Source organism: Sciurus carolinensis, chromosome X (genome assembly GCF_902686445.1).
Source record: "Sciurus carolinensis chromosome X, mSciCar1.2, whole genome shotgun sequence".
NCBI lineage: Eukaryota > Metazoa > Chordata > Mammalia > Rodentia > Sciuridae > Sciurus > Sciurus carolinensis.
Genome location: NC_062232.1, coordinates 41,821,607 through 41,834,786, shown reverse-complemented (window position 1 = coordinate 41,834,786; position 13,180 = coordinate 41,821,607). Strand labels below are relative to the sequence as shown.

Below are 13,180 nucleotides of genomic sequence, written 5' to 3'. Positions count from 1 at the left end.
AGAGGCATACCATTTGTGTAATCATACATTTACATAGGGTAATAATTTTTGATTCATTTTGTTATTTTTTTCTCCCCCCATACCTCCCACCCCTCTTATCCCACTATACAGTCCCTCCTTCCTCCATTCTTGCCCCCCTCCCAACCCCCATTATGTGTCATCATCCGCTTATCAGTGAGGTCATTCTTCCTTTGGTTTTTTGAGAATGGCTTATCTCACTTAGCATGATATTCTCCAATTTCATCCATTTGCCTGCAAATGCCATAATTTTATTATTTTTTAGGCTGAGTAATATTCCATTGTGTGTATATATATATATCACAGTTTCCTTATCCATTCATCAATTGAAGGGCATCTAGGTTGGTTCCACTATCTGGTTATTGTGAATTGAGCAGCTATGAATATTGTTGTGGCTGTATGTCTGTAGTATGCTGATTTTAAGTCCTTTGGGTATAGGCCAAGGAGTGGGATAGCTGGGTCAAATGGTGGTTCCATTCCAAGCTTTCTAAGGAATCTCCACACTGCTTTCAAGAGCAGCTGCACTAATTTGCAGCCCCACCAGCAATGTATGAGTGTACCTTTTTCCCCACATCCTCGCCAATACCTATCATTGCTAGTATTCTTGATAATTGCCATTCTAATTGGGGTGAGATGGAATCTTAGGGTAGTTTTGATTTGCATTTCTCCTAGCACTAGAGATGTTGAACATTTTTCCTATATCTGTTGATTGCTTGTAGATCTTCATCGGTGGAGTGTCTGTTCATTTTCTTTGCTCATTTGTTGATTGGGTTATTTGTATTCTTGGTGTAGAGTTTTTTGAGTTCTTTATAGATTCTGGAAATTAGTGCTCTATCTGAAGTATGAGTGGCACAGATTTTCTCCCACTCTGTAGGTTCTCTCTTTGCATTGCTCATAGTTTCCTTTGCTGAGAGAAAGCTATTTAGTTTGAATCAATCCCAGTTATTGATTCTTGCTTTTATTTCTTGTGTTATGGGAGTCCTGTTAAGAAAGTCTCATCCTAAGCCGACATGTTGAAGATTTGGACCTACTTTTCCTTCTATAAGATGCAGGGTCTCTGGTCTGATTCAAAGGTCCTTGATCCATTTTGCGTTGACTTTTGTGCAGGGTGAGAGATAGGGGTTTAGTTTCATTCTGTTGCATATTGATTTCCAGTTTTCCCAGCACCATTTGTTGAAGAGGCTATCTTTTCTCCAATTGCATGTTTTTGGCCCCTTTGTCTAGTATGAGAAAATTGTATTTATTTGGGTTTGCGTCCGTGTCTTCTACTCTGTACCATTGATCTCCCTGTCTATTTTGGTGCCAATACCATGCTGTTTTTGTTACTATTGCTTTGTAGTATAGGTGAAGCTCTGGTATTGTGATACCCCCTCCTTCGGTCTTCCTCCTAAGGATTGCTTTAGCTATTCTGGGTTTCTTATTCTTCCAGATGAATTTCATGGTTGCTTGCTCTATTTCTGTAAGGTACGTCATTGGGATTTTAATTGGAATTGCATTGAATCTGTATAGCACTTTTGGTAGTATGGCCATTTTGACAATATTAGTTCTCCCTATCCAAGAACATGGGAGATCGTTCCATCTTCTAAGGTTTTCTTTAATTTCTTTCTTTAGTGTTCTGTAATTCTCATTGTAGAGGTCTTTCACCTCTTTTGTTAGATTGATTCCCAAGTATTTTATTTTTTTCGAAGCTCTTATGAATGGGGTAGTTTTCCTAACTTCTCTTTCTGAAGATTCATCATTTATGTATAAAAATGCATTGGATTTATTAGCATTGATCGTAGATCCTGCTACTTTACTGAATTCACTTATGAGTTCCAAAAGTTTTCTGGTGGAATTTCCTGGTTTCTCTAAATATATAATCATGTCATCAGAAAATACGGATAGTTTGAGTTCTTCTTTTCCTATTCATATCCCTTTAATTTCCTTGGTCTGTCTAATTGCTCTGGCTAGATTTTCGAGGACACTGTTGAATAGAAGTGGTGAAAGTGGGCATCTCTGCCTTGTTCAAGTTTTTAGGGGGAATGCTTTCAGTTTTCCACCATTTAGAATGATATTGGCCACGGGCTTAGCATAGGTGGCCTTTACAATGTTAAGGAATGCTCCCACTATCCCTATTTTTTCCATTGTTTTCAGCATGAATGGATGCTGTATTTTATCGAATGCTTTTTCTGCATCTATCAAAATAATCATGTGATTCTTGACTTTAAATCTGTTGATATGGTGAATTACATTTATTGATTTTCAAATGTTGAACCAACCTTGCATCCCTGGGATAAAACCCACTTGATTGTGGTGCACTATCTTTCATACATTTTTGTATGCGATTCGCTAAGATTTTGTTGAGAATTTTTGCATCAATGTTCATTAAGGATATTGGTCTGAAATTTTCTTTCCTCGATGTGTCTCTGTCTGGTTTAGGTATCAGGGTGATATTGGCTTCATAGCATGAGTTTGGGAGGGCTCCCTCCTCTTCTATTTCATGAAATACTTTGAGAAGTATTTGAATGAGCTCTTCTTCAAAGGTTTTTAGAAGACCTAAACTTGGCTGAGAACCCATCTGGTCCCGGACTTTTCTTTGTTGGTAGCCTTTTGATGACTTCTTCTATTTCATTACTTGAAATTGGTCTATTTAAATTGTGTATGTCCTCTTGGTTCAGTTTACTAATTCATATGTCTCTAGAAACCTGTTGATGTCTTTGAGATTTTCTGTTTTGTTGGAGTATACATTTTCAAAATAGCTTCTAATTATGTTTTGTAGTTCAGTTGTGTCTGTTGTGATATTCCCATGTTCATTCTGAATTTTAGTCATTTGGGTTTTCTCTCTCCTTCTCTTTCTTAGTGTGGCTAAGGGTCTATCAATTGTGTATTTTCTCAAAGAACCAACTATTTATTTTATCAATTTTTTCTATTGTTTCTTTTGTTTCAATTTTGGTGATGTCAGCTCTGATTTTAACTATTTCCTGTCTTCTACTACTTTTGGTGTTGCTCTGTTCTTCTTTTTCCAGGGCTTTGAGCTGTAGTGTTAGGTCGTTTATTTGTTGATATTTTCTTCTTTTATTGAATGCACTCCATGAAATAAATTTTCCTCTAAGTACTGCTTTCATAGTGTTCCAGAGATTTTGATACGATGTTTCTTTGTTCTCGTTTACCCCTAAGAATTTTTAATTTCCTTCCTGATGTCTTCTGTTATCCATTCATTATACAATACCATATTATTTAATCTCCAGGTGTTGGAGTAGTTTCTGTTTTTTACTCTTTCATTTATTTCTAACTTCAATCCATTATAATCTGATAGAATACAAGGTAGTATCTCTATCTTCTTGTACTTGATAACATTAGCTTTGTGGCATAAAATATGGTCTGCTTTAGAGAAGAATCCATGTACTGCTGAGAAGAACGTGTATTCGCACTTCGTTGGATGGTATATTCTATAAATGTCCATTAAGTCTAAATAATTGATTGTGTTATTGAGATGTACGCTTTCTTTGTTTGATTTTTGTTTGGAAGATCTGTCCAGTGCTGAGAGAGGTGTTTTAAAATCACCTAGTATTATTGTGTTGTGGTCTTTTTGATTTCTGGAATTGAGAAGGATTTGTTTGGCGTATATGGATGAGCCACTGTTTGGGGCATAGATATTTATGATTGTTATGTCTTGCTGATTTATGGTTCCCTTATGCAGTATGAAATGTCCTTCTTTATCCCTCTGACTAAATTTGGCTTGAAGTTCACATTATCTGCTATGAGGATGGATACTCTGGCTTTTTTGCTGTGTCCATGTGCATGGTATGTTTTTCCCCATCCTTTCACCTTTAGTCTGTGGGAATCTCTTTCTCTGAGATGAGTCTCTTGCAGGCAGCGAATTGTTCGATCTTTCTTTAATCCAATCTGCCAGTCTATGCCTTTTGATTGATGAGTTCAGGCCATTAACATTCAGGGTCATTATTGAGATATGATTTGTATTCCCAGTCATTTGGTTCATTTTTTTTTTTTGACACAACTTGGTTTCTCCTTTATTTGGCTGTTCCTTTAGGGTAATTCCTCCCTTTGCTGATTTACATTGATGTTTTTCATCTCTTCCTCATGGAATATTTTGCTGAGAATATTGTATGCCAGCTTTCTTTTTGTAAATTCTTTTAGCTTTTGTTTATCATGGAAGGATTTTATTTCATTGTCAAATCTGAAGGCAAGTTTTGCTGGGTGTAAGATTCTTGGTTGGCATCCATTTTCTTTCAGGGCTTGAATGTTGTTCCAGGCCCTTCTAGCTTTTAGGGTCTGGATTGAAAAATCTGCTGGTATCCGTATTGGTTTCCCCCTGAATGTAATTTGATTCTTTTCTCTTGCAGCCTTTAAAATTCTGTCTTTATTTTGTATGTTAGGTATTTTCATTATAATGTGCCTTGGTGTGGGTCTGTTGTAATTTTGTGTATTTGGATTCCCATAAGCCTCTTGTACTTGATTTTGCATTTCATTCTTCATATTTGGGAAATTTTCTGATATTATTTCATTGAATAGATTGCTCATTTCTTTGGTTTGTTTCTCTAAGCCTTCCTCAATCCCAATAAGTCTTAAATTTGGCCTTTTCATGATATCCCATAATTCTTGTAGATTCTGTTCATGATTTCTTACCATCTTCTCTGTTTGGCCAACTTTGTTTTCACGATCAAATATTTTGTTTTCAATATCTGAGGTTCTATCTTCCAGGTGTTCTATCCTATTATTATGCTTTCTATGGAGTTTTTAATTTGGCTTATTGTATCCTTCATTTCAAGGATTTCTGTTTGTTTTTTTTTTCAGTATCTCTAACTCTTTATTGAAATGATCTTTTGCTTCCTGTATTTGCTCTTTTAACTGTTGATTGGTGCGATCCTTCAATGCCTGCATTTGCTCTTTCATCTCATCATTCAATGCCTTCATTTGCTCTTTCATCTCCTCGTTTGCTTCCCTGACCGTTTTAATAATATACATTCTGAACTCCCTTTCTGACATTTCTTCTGCCATGCTGTCATTGGATTTTATTGCATCTAGGTTTGTTTGGGACATTTTCTTCCCTTGTTTTCTCATATTGGTCCAGGTATCAGTGGAACTCTGAGATATTGCAGATTTCCTCTATTGGCTTATAGTGTCCCTGTAGATTTCCAGTATATCACCTGGTAGCCTTCAGTAGCCTGAAGTCTTGGAGGAACTTGATAATGCAGTGCTCTTTAAGAAAGCTGCACCTCGAGGGGTGGTAGTCTTCAGGTGGGGTATATTCCCTGTCAGTGGGCAGAGGCGCCTCCACTTGTTGACTGTTGTTCAGCCAAAGTGAGACTAGACAGCAGACTGGGGCACGTCTGATCCGGGCCTGTGTCTCTGGTTCTACTACCCTGGTGGGAAAGCCTCGCCCAGCAGGGAAGACTCACCCGGTGGGGCAGTTTCGCCGGGCACCTCTCCTCTGAGAAATTCCCTTCCGTCCAGATCTACCACCTGGACTGGGAATCCCTCCTCTGTGATGTTCCCAGGGGTCCTGACCTACCGCCAGGGCTGGGGAGCCTGTCCCTGTGAGGGACTCCCTCTCTGAGCAGCCCTGTTCTGCTTCGTTCCCTGGGGACCGAGCTACCGCCTGTGCCTCAGACCCTCACTCTGCGTGGAAGCCTCTCGCTGTGCGGCCCTCCTCTGCAATGCTCCCGGGTGACTGGATACTCGACTCCAGCAAGGGAGTCTCACTGGGCCACTCTACTCCACGAAGTTCCCTGTGTTTCGGGACTGCTGCCCCATCCGGGGAGCCCAACCAGTGGGAGAGACTCAGCCGGTGGCTCTGAGTTGGTCCCGAGTCTCTCCATAACTCCTCCTCTTGACTCCTGGATCTTGTCAAAGGTCCTCTAGCCTCCTGTAGGTGTCTCAGGAAGGGAGCTGCCCTTCCAATGATGATGGCCACGCCCTCAGGAATCATTCCAAATGCCCGCACCAGCCTATAAAGAAGCCTCTGGCTAGCTCCGTGATGCAGGCGGGCTGGCTCATCCACTGCCTTGCTCTGCCATGGCGACGGACCTCAGTGCAGGAGTCAGGTAGGGTCGCTCGGTGATGGCGTCTTTCTTCGGCTTGGTGTTTGGGCGGGTTGGCTGCCCGCCGCCTAGCTCAGCAAGGCAGGTGGGTTGGGTGCCCGCCTGCTACCTCCGCGATGCAGGCGGCCTGACTCGCCCGCCAGCTCGCTCCTCCACTGAGACCAACCACTGCTGGTGCCGTCCTCGGTGCCTTAATGGTTTCTTTATTGCAAGAAACGTGTCGTAAGCTGGAGATGAAAGGAAATCTCTCTTTCCATACATTTCTTAGAAGAGGTTCGTGTCTTCGGCAAATATATTGTCCAGAAACATCCTGTTCTGTTGCATTCTTCACATTCATGTTCACGATAAATCTGGGACACTGCCAATTATTCAGATCAGCCTTTGTCTAGGGGCTGCATTGGCTAGATCACTGAAGCTCCAGATATGCGAAAGAGCTGAAAACAGAGGAAGCCCTCAGAAAATGCTTTCTGAGTGAACAGAACAGTGCCAGTCAAATTACTTTAGTTTTTGAATGGCAGACATTAATGTCACTGGTTCCTGAGAGCACACAAGTATGTGAACCTACTCATCAGGACGTCCTACAGACGTCCAGTTGACTTCATCAAGCTGACAGCGAGTCTTGTGTGTTTGATCTGTGCTTCCTGGCCACCCCATTCACCTTTGTTTGTTTGTTTACTGGGTCCCTTTCCTGCGTTCTTCCTTTGTTTGTCCAATGGTTTTCTGTTTATTGTCCCTAAGTACCAGAGTGTGACCTTCCCCATGGTAAGGACCATGTGGCATTGGTCTTGTACTATCAAGACCCCAGAAAGTCCTTGAAGTGTATGTCATGATTTAATTCATCTTTTCTAACGACACAAACAGGAGGAGCATCTCCTCAGTTTAGAAGTCAGCACCGTAATTGTAGCATTTGTGGGCACCCGCAATATGTCCTTTTGTTTTCCAACAGACCCCTTAGGGCAGATGCTCTGCCATGATGCCCTTGGGTCTTGGCATGTCATCCCAGTGTACGTGGGTAATGCTAGACTGCAGTCTAGCTGAACCTTGAAAGAACACCTTGCAACCTCCTGGAGAAAAGAGAGATAATCGGCTTAGTGAGGAGCTGCCCCTAGGCAGTTTCTCACCTGCCCCCTTACCTTGCTGGAGGCTAGCAAAGGCCATTTCTCATCCATCTCCCTACTTGCAGGTGCACACAGGCCATTTCAAATTGCCGTACCTTAGATCAAGGCTGTGGACTATAAAACCTCTTATTGCCTTCGAGTATGGCTGTGGGCTCCACAGCAAAGCAACCTTGGCCTTTGGTCACTGAGCACTGCCAAGCCAGTGTCAAACCGTAGGACTAGGGAAGCAGGGGTCTGACACAATGCTGACTTTGCTTTTGCTCTGTCTGTAACTAATATGCTGTTTGAATTCATCTGGGATCATTGAGTGATAACCAGTCAAATCTGTGGAAATGTGACAAGCCAACAAAACATCTGCAGTAGTGATCCCTGTAGGCCTGTTAGCCACGGTAAGGGTGCCTGGGCACTACTCGATCACTTGACAGGCAGACTCTGGTGTTGTGTGCTGTTGAATGACCACAATACTGACTTATTTTCCTTGGCAATACTCACAGCGAGGAGTCGTGAGGTGCCAGCTATGGCAGACCATGCTTATAATCCCAGTGACATGGGAGGCCAAGGCAGGAGGCTAATCTCAGCCAATTAGCAAAGCCCTAGGCAACTTAGGGAGACCCTGTCTCAAAATTTAAAATGAAAAGGGCTGGGGATGGGGCTCAGTGGTAAAGCACCCCTGGGTTCAATCCTGGTACCAAAACAAAACCAAACAAAAACGACTGAGGGCAGCATTTGCCACGCCTCAGTCATTTATAAATGTTATTGAGAATTTGACCTCATGTCTGATAACAACTAGGGTGCATTGTCACTTAATTGATGTATTTGCTTAAATCGGTTTACTAGAATTCATTTAAAAGTATTATCTCTTGATAGAGATGTAATTCAAAAGATGAATGAAAAAATACAAATTTAAACGGACAAGTCAAATATAGTTACTTAACCAAATCCATCTGTGTTGCAATACCAACTCCATGTATTATCTCACTGAACCCCCCCATACCAAACACTTGGCGTTAATGGTGTGAAGTTTTTTCTTAAAACTGGGGAACCAGACCCAAAGAATCTATTTCCCACTCTGATGCAGCAAGTATTTGTCACAGCCGAGATGGAAACCCATGGCTATTTCATGCCAGGGCTTATAAGGGCACAGGGTAGGTAGGATCCAAGTGAATTTTTTTCTCAGCATGTACCTCGGGGTCCTATAATTTCTCTTCTCTTTAAGGACCTAATGCTTTTTTAGCTGATTCCACAACCTATGGGTCTCTCGCGGATCTTGAGGGAAATCCACAAGTCTACATTTGGTCCCGTTTTTATTTGGACCATATACTTTCATCATTTTGGGATCAGAGAAATATCCCAAAGCCTATATTAATAATGTCATACCATTCCATTAGCAGGATGGATACTGAATATGGTCCTTTCTTGCAAAATGAGATTTTCCAGAAGGTGTGGTAGTTGGTGGGGGTGAAGAGGCAAAGGGAGGTGAGACACACAAACAGAAACCTATCAATGTAACTCCCACCATTAACAGCTTAAAGGAGGAAAACAACCCTGTGATTTCCTCCACGGATGCACGCTAAATGGTTGATGCAATTCAACAGACATTCAAGACAAATCTTCTGAAGAAACGAGGACTAAACAGAACTTCTTCTTCATTCTGATCAATTGTGTACCTTTCACAAAAACACAGTAAATATCATTGTGAAAGGTACAAAACATTCCACATTCTGTCAGGAATAAGACAAGGACTTCCACCCTTCTCAGTTCTTTTTCAAAATTTTATTGGCAAAATGAGAAGTGGAGGGATCATTTCATATTTCCTATGGAAGAAACACAAGTGTTATCTTTCAAAGGTGAAATAGATGCCGGTCTATTGTAGGTCTAGATGCCGATCCAAAAGGATCTAGAGATAAAGTTTTGAAATGAGTGAGGACATCAGACAAGGTTTATGTGTAACAAAATCAATTAGCAAAACTGGCCTAATATCTCCCCAAAATAAATTTAAAATGTCAAAGGATATAATTTCCTATAGCCCCAAATACCAGGAATCCATTGATCAAACACGTGCAAGCAAGAAAGCTTTGCAGGAAATTGCAACATTTTATTGTGAGCAATTTAACAGCGAATCATCTGATATAGAGACAGCAATGTGCATGGCTGCGGCCTGTCTTCATTTAAAGCTGTGGCTGCCTTTACCTATAACATAAACAGAACAGTGGGGGATATTACATAGCAGAACTTCACACAGAGAACACTGAAGATTCCTTCAAATGGCACCAAAGGCTATGTTTTATAAAATGGACTAAAGCAGAAACCTTCTGCCTTATATTCTTAACCTCTGTATAGAATTTGAAGGTGGATTTTCAGGGGTATTAACAGCATTTTAAAAACCCCACCCTCCTTCTGGTGGTATAGGGAAATGTAAGTGATTCTTCAAGTTCAGAACGTTTTGAATCAGACGAACCGTCAAAGGAAATTTGGAGTTGAGAGCCAGAAGCGTACATGAGTCCTGTAACCGTACAACAAGTGATTTAAAGCAAAGGGAATTTAAAAATAAGAATCATTTACATATTTTGACTTGAAATAATATTCTAAGTTCAAGAGAGTTAAAAGAGCATCGTCACAATTGGAATAGCTGATGGAGCTGACGTGAAATGTACAGAAAGGCTAGTGTTGCATTTGCTTCATTCCTATTGTAGAAAAGTGCAAAAAGAATTCTTTGGACTATTTTAGCTCTTAGGTAGTTGTTTTAAAGCAGGGTCTGACCTCATCTTCGTCCATTGTCCTGGCAGGTGGACACAGGGAGAATGCCTCTGCTCAATCTATCCAGATTGCACAAGAAATGCCAAGGCCCCAGTAGTTTTAAGCCATCACTATCACTATCACTATCACGGCTGACATCAGTGTAAACTAATGTTCATCCCACAAGCTTTTTGTATTTGTGAAAAGCAGGCGTTCATCACAGGAGGTTTAGCTACTAGCTGCTGGCTAAATTAAGAAAATGCTTTCAGTTTTCACAATTTAATATGGTTTTGACCTAAGTTGTTTCTGTCTCGAGCAGCCTAAGACAGGCATTTGGGGTCTGAGCTACCTTTCAAAGAATCTTCATGGGTGAAGTCTGGTATTAGAGAAGCAGCAATGTTTCCTCCACATTATTAAATAGATGATATTGTGGAACATTGAAATCCCATGATTTGCCTTCATAATGGCACACATACCTGGATCCGGCACCGTAACAGGCTTCAGGCATACCGCAATCACTTTCTTGACTTCGGATTCACCTCTAGGTTTACCCTCCGTGTTTTGGAGAGCTACTTCCTGCTGACTGGCTTCCGGGCCCGACCCTTGCAAATAAAAAGGTCATTTTTTTAGGCTCTAAAACATGACATATGAATGAGTCAACAATATTCACCTCCTCAGGTTAGGAAATTAAAGTCGTTAGGCTATTGCAGTAATAAATGTGAACAATAAGAAGTCCAAGAGAATCATTTGAAAAGTTTCTTTCTTAGAGGTGGGAGTTGTGGCTCAGTGGTAGAGCACTTGCCTAGCATGTGTGAGGCACTGGGTTCAAATCTCAGCACCGCATGTAAATAAACAAATACAGGTTCATGAACAACTAATAAAAAATGCATATTCTCTAAGAACAAGTTTATTTATTTATTTATTTAGATAGATAGTTAGTTATTTTGCAGTGCTGGAGATCAAACCCAGGGCCCTGTGCTTGTAAGGCAAGCACTTTACCAACTGAGCTATCTCCCCAGCCCCACAAGTTTATTTTTTAAATGAAAACGGGCAAACATTCTTCCAGACCAGTAGTCTGAATTCTGGCAACTTTGCAATATCATAAAAAGCAAAGAGAGGAGAACAGATCTAGGTTAAAGGAGATCAAATACCCAGGGGCTCCAGAGGCTGAGGCAGGAGGATTGCAAGTTCAATGCCCACCTCAGCTACTCAGTGAGACCCTAAGCAACTTATCGAGACCCTGTCTCAAAATAAAAGTTGGAAAGTGCAGGGGATGTGGCTCAGTGGTTGAGTGCCCCTAGGTTTAATACCCAGGAGAGAGAGAGAGAGACAGAGAGAGAGAGAGAGGGAGACAGAGACACTGAATAGACATGACAAGTAAATGAAAGGCATCTTCCAGGACTGGATCCTGGTGCAGAAAATGGTCCTATGACAGCTGGGGAAATTACAGTACAGATTATAATTAAAATACTGCATTTCCTCACTGTTACTTTAACAAGATACAGTGGCACTGTAAAAGGTCACGATATCTGAAACTTAAAGGATTCGGTATTAAGAGCTTTGTTATATCAGTATATCTGATGCAATTAGGATAAGGGGCAAACAACAATGTTCCAAGGAAACCGATTTTAACTCTGGACATAGTGTACACATTTGTGATTCAAATCAAAGACAGTACCATGGTTTCCTTGTGTTTATTACACTGGTGCTCTATCATGGATTATGTTTTTCAAACACAACAGATAGGTCTTGGGGAAAAGGCAAAGTGCATTACCGGAGTGGGCAGTAACTGGCGGGAAATTGTAGCCCATTCCCTTTTCCAGCCAACTTTCAGGCAACATTTAAGATCCCTTTCTAACATTTTATTTTGGACCTGTTACTTGTATTTCACAATAAAACGTGACGCATGCCCTTTGTCCCCAGCAGGCACGCTTTTCCCCTCTTGATTCACCTCGAATTGCACATGCTCCCTCACCTTCTTTCTCACGGACGGGTGTAGTATTCTGAAGAGTGCCAGTTGGTTGTCCTTGCTGAGCTTGTACCACGGTGACCTGCGGGGAAATTTTATTCAGGATGATCAAGGAAGGCCATTTTTTAAGATGATGGTTGAGCAGGCCTTGAGGAAATGAGGAAGCAAACCATGTGATTTCCCGGAGGAAGAACATCCCAGGCAGAAGGAATACTAAATGCTCTGAGTGGAACACCCACTTTTTGAATCTTGGAGTTCCAAAGACTCCTGTGATACTGCTAAAGCCCTCAGCATCTAAGGTTTTGGCAGCTGGTATTAGCAACTCTTTTTTTCCCACAGCCTGTAAGAGAAGTGGAGTTATTCCCATTGTACAGAGGAATGACTTGAGACCCAGAGAAATGTCCTGATCCCACTGTCTTATGCCTGGAATTTCTAAAAGAGGGGTGAAATCTTCTGCATCTTGAGAGACAGAGGTTTTGAGTGTTGCAGTTGGAGGGTGGGCACCATTCACATTGAAAGTCAGTCAAATATCCAGTATAAATGAATTATAATGTGGGGACCATGGCCACCATAACATTACTACTTCTGAAGAAGTGTAGGACTTGAGGAATGAGAGGAGAGCTAGGATATGAGAGAGAGGTAGAAAGGGAAAATTGGGGATCAGTGAGGAAAAACATACTGCTCCTGAAGCAACCTAGGAAACTTCAGGTGTGATTAGAACAGTGCATTGCTCAACCTTCAATTATGATTCTATACTTTTTTATTTGTCATTTTAGTTCTGTATGATTTTGCTTATGTATTTTGAACCTTTGTTTTTGGATGTACTACAGAAAACTGTTAATCATAGCCAACCTGATTTTGCTATTTTATTAATCATGCTTGCAAGCTTGGATCTTGCCTAGAATCCTAAAGCTTTGGATTTCAGAGTCTTCTCATCATTCCCTATTTTACTGTGCCTAAACTATTTATATAAGTAATATATTTTATGCTGACACTTTTCTGTCTGGGTGTCTGGAATCTTGGTATTCAAGAGACAGGGTGTCTACGTGATCAACCCTCAATAAAATCTTCCCATGCTGAGTCCCCTATGAGCTTCCCTTACTGACTTTATTTTATATAAATTGTTGCTGGAATAAAAAATGACTCCACAGGGAAAGTTTCAAAACCTTGTACAGACACCTTTGTCATTACTCCTAGCATTTTTCCCTCTGATCTTTTTTCTTTATATTCTTTTCCTGTAGCATTTTTTTTTATTTTAGTGTGGCAAAACATATAAAACAAATGTGTACAATGACACA

The 13,180-nt window shown here is 40.9% G+C and overlaps 1 long non-coding RNA gene across 1 annotated transcript; it reads right to left on the bottom strand.

Moving 5' to 3' along the window:
- Nucleotides 1-9,251: 9,251 nt before the first annotated feature.
- LOC124971723 (uncharacterized) lies at nucleotides 9,252-11,967 on the bottom strand. The gene is made up of 3 exons (XR_007106336.1): nucleotides 11,889-11,967; nucleotides 10,390-10,515; nucleotides 9,252-9,367 (listed from the first exon to the last, which is right to left on the bottom strand). It is a non-coding gene; the product is annotated as an uncharacterized LOC124971723 (long non-coding RNA).
- Between the last annotated feature and the right edge of the window lie 1,213 nt (nucleotides 11,968-13,180).